This window comes from Adiantum capillus-veneris, chromosome 17 (genome assembly GCF_014529385.1).
Source record: "Adiantum capillus-veneris isolate H3 chromosome 17, ASM1452938v2, whole genome shotgun sequence".
Lineage (NCBI taxonomy): Eukaryota > Viridiplantae > Streptophyta > Polypodiopsida > Polypodiales > Pteridaceae > Adiantum > Adiantum capillus-veneris.
The window spans coordinates 86,598,970-86,603,275 of record NC_140947.1 but is presented as its reverse complement, the minus strand read 5'-3'; positions in this window follow the sequence as shown (position 1 = coordinate 86,603,275).

Sequence of the window (4,306 nt, the reverse complement as noted above, 5' to 3'; positions counted from 1 at the left end):
ATTAAAAGCAGGACACCATGGGTGCTGTTGACACTAATATGCATGATGTTGATGATCTAGGAGATCATGGGCTTGTAGATATGGCTTCTTTCAAGACTTTGGAACATCACCAAAGCGTACTTGAAAGCAACCTCTCTGCACTCAATGTAAATTTTACCAATCTTACGGAGTTACTTGTGAAATTTATGAATTCATAGACAACTCAAGGAGCCACAAGTGGCACGGTTCAAGGGAACCAAGCTCGCACGACTCGAGGAGTCCAAGAGACAAGTGCTACAGAAGATGTAGAAGGTAGCAATGCATTACTTAAGAATATCACCATTCCTGAGTTTCATGGGGAAGAGCGTGATCGCAACAAGGATGCGGTCAATACGTTCTTACACAAATGGAGTGATATTCATGATTGAGACACACCCCGGATATAAAGACAACTATGGAAATAAGCCTATCTCTTAAAGGCAAGGCCTATAAGTGGTGGATAACATTTCCAATAGATGCTTGTCCTCCGTCTTGGGTTGTGTTTCAAGCTTCTTTCTCCAAAGAGTTTTTGGACTCCAATGAAGAAGATAAGAATTGGTTAGCATGGGATGCATGCCACATGTCTGGCCTCTCTCTCTCACACAGTACCTTTCAAAGTATCAAAAAATCATATTAAAACTAGAAGGTATAGATGAATTCCAAAAGATAAGGGTTTTAATAGGGGTCTTGACAAAGACTATCGTCTTCATGTCAAGACCCAACATCCAAAAACTTTGGAAGAAGCCATCAATCATGCGCAAAAATATGATGATGAACAAGAGAGGAAAGGAAATGTTCCTTACTCTAAGAATAATTTTTCTAAGAGCAATGTGGCTAAGAGCCAATGGTGAGGTAGATCTTCCACACGTTCGAAGAGGAATAAGAAACAATCTACCTCTCCACGCCCACAAAAGGCTAGGAAGCCTAAGCAATCACGAGATACTCCGCATGGGTCTCTCAGCACTGCTGATTTTGAGCGTGCAAAGAAACACAATTTGTGTTTTAGATGTCTTTCGGACCAAGATAACAAGAAATATTGTCCTCTTTTGCAAGGCAAAGAAAATGCCATGCACACAGTGCATTGCCTCACATGAGATTCATCTCCTAAATATTGTGCTATAGAGGTTCTTCATATGGAAGAAAAGCACAAGTGTTGTGTGCCTGCTTCAATGCGGCAGCCTACCTTTGGCCCCCATGATTTGATTCGCATGCATGGCACTATTAACGGACAACGTGTTCGTATTTTAGTGGACGATGGTGCAACTCATAACTTCTTGAACTATAAACTAGTCAAGAAATTGGAGCTTACACAGACTCCCTGCTCTCACAAGTATGTGGTGGAGCAGATGTCTGGGAATGATAAAGAAGTATGGTACACGGTAGTTCAAGGGGTTGAGCTTATTGTTCAAGATCATACGATGACCCTTGACTTCCAAGTTATGAACATGGACCGTGCTGATGTAGTTTTAGGACGAAGTGGTTGCATGGTTTAGGAAACACATTGCACACTAGTTATGAACACAATTCCTTATCCTTTATGGCCAATGGTCAACATTGCTTTTTCTTGGTGATAAAAACATACCATCTGCACCTCTTATATGTACAGTCGAGCTTTCATTCTGTAGAAAGCAGATTTAATAGATGAAGTCTTTTTGTGTTACTGCTTGTCTCCACGTCTTGTGAATTCTCAAGAGCAAAGTGCGGTGAATTCTAGTAATGGTATGCAAAGTGCAATGAATTCTAATGGTATGCAAAGTGCAATGAATTCTCATGATAAACAAAGTGTTAACAAATCTAATGAGCAAAGTGCTCTCAATTTTAATTCTATAGAGCAACGTGCAACTGTTGTAAAACAAACATTACAGGAATTACAAAATTATCCATCCCAGCATAACTCTAGTTTACTTTCTCCTTTTGCATGGCAAAAACTAACTTACTTACTCATGGAGTATAGTGATGTGTTCTCAAGTGATTTACCACCGGGTTTACCCCCTACACGTGATGTGCAGCATGGCATAGATGTCTTGCTGGGCACTAAACCGATGTTGAGTAAACCACCTTACGTATGAGTGCTAAAGAAGCCAAGGAGGTTGAGAGTCAGTTGGCTGACTACCTCGCTCGTGGTTTCATTAAACTTAGCACTTCGCCTTGGGCATCACCGATTCTATTGGTAAAAAAGAAAGATGGTACTATGCGCATGTGCGTAGATTATCGCAAATTAAATGCGATAACATCAAGAACAAGTATCCTCTGCCTCGAGTGGATGAGTTGTTTGATCAACTCCATAGGGCAAGATACTATACAAAGATAGATCTTTGTTCAAGATACCACCAGGTACGTATCCTACTACAAGATATCTCCAAAACTGCCTTTAGAACACGGTTCGGGCATTTTGAATTTTTGGTTATGCCTTTTGGTCTAAGCAATGCTCCAGCTACATTTATGGCACTCATAGATAGTGTCTTACGTCCCTATCTTGGAAAATTTGTTGTGGTTTTCCTTGATGACATTCTCATTTACAGTAAGACTGAAGATGAACATATAGAACACTTACGATTAGTATTTGAACAGCTACGAGGTCACGTGTTGTATGCTAAGCAAAGCAAGTGCGATTTCTTTAAAATAGAGATACATTACCTCGGTCATGTGATCTCTTATTCTGGCATCAAGATAGACACTAACAAGGTTGCTCCATTCTTTGATGGCCACATCCCAACACGGTTGAGGAGCTTCAATTATTTTTAGGCATGGATGGATTTTATCGACAGTATATACGTGACTATGCCAAAATCATTGTTCCTATGACGGATCAACTTAAGCAAAAGGTAAGACCTTCTCTTGGGAAGAAGCCCAAAAACGCAGTTTTGAACAGCTCAAGGTAGCTATAGCCACTGCTCCCATCCTAGCAATCGTTGACCAATTTAAGCCGTTTGTGGTAGAGACTGATGCTAGTGATAAAGCAATTGGTTGAAAGTAAAAAGTTAGATAGAGATTAACAGAATTATTTTGTCTATATGAGAGAGCTCTATGCCATAATTCACGCTTTACGAAAGTGGCGACACTATTTATATGGTGCCGAGTATGAAGTAGTTTTTGACCATGAGAGTATCAAATGGTTTAGTACTCAAACAGACTTGAAGGGCCGTAAAGCTAAATGGACAGAAATCCTTCAAGATTATGATTGTAAGCTACGATATCGCAAGGGGGGATATAATGTAGTAGCGGATGCACTAAGTCCGATGCCTTAGATTAATTCACTTGCTTTCACGGAACTAAAGAGTGGATTTTTGGAGTCATTACGTGGCAAGTGTGCACAAGATCAATCATATGCTAAAGTGTGGAGTGCAATTTTAAAAAGGGATCCCTCACACTCAAATGTCTCTGAACAGCTAGATCAACATGTCTCTGCACGCGCAGATAGAAATTCCAACACACAGAGCTCCACCCCTACTCAGGAAGAGCTTAAGCGATGGAAAAAATTTTCCATTGATGATGGCTACTTACTCCACAAAGGTAGAGTACGTGTGCCAAAGGACTCAGACACTAGACGCCAAATCTTATTTGAGTGTCACAATAGTCCAAGTGTTGGTCATCCAGGTATTCGTAAGACGTATGCCTTGGTTCGACGGCAATTTTATTGGCCGGGCTTACATCATGATACTCAAGAATACGTACTAACTGCCAACAGTGCCAAGTTAATGAGGCAGAGCGCCTCAAGGTAGGTGGCCTTTTACATCCTTTAGAGATTCCACAAGGTAAGTGGGAGAGTATCTCTATGGATTTTGTAGTAGGACTACCTACTACAAATGGTGACCATGATGCCATTTGGGTAATGGTAGACCGTCTCACAAAGATAGATCAATTCATTCCCACTAAGACTACGGTTAAGACACCGAAATTAGCACGGCTATTTGTAGAGCATATATATAAACTCTATGGTCTTCCAGCTAGTATCATTAGTGACAGAGATCGAAAGTTCGATAATCACTTCTAGAGAGCTGTGTTCCAAAAGTTGGAAACTAAACTTAATCTAAGTATGGGTGATCATCCAAAAACGGATGGTCAAACAGAAAGAGTTAATTAAGTGCTAGAGGATATGCTACGAGCGTACGTTAGCAAGAATCAAACCAATTGGGAGGACTGCTTACCTATATTGGAATTTTCTTATAGTAGTTCAAAGCATGTGACTACAAGGTTTAGTCCATTTATGATTTTGTATGGATTTCAACCTAGATCACCCATTACGATGGGGTTGGCTAAGGAGAAGATACAACAAGCGAAGGATTTT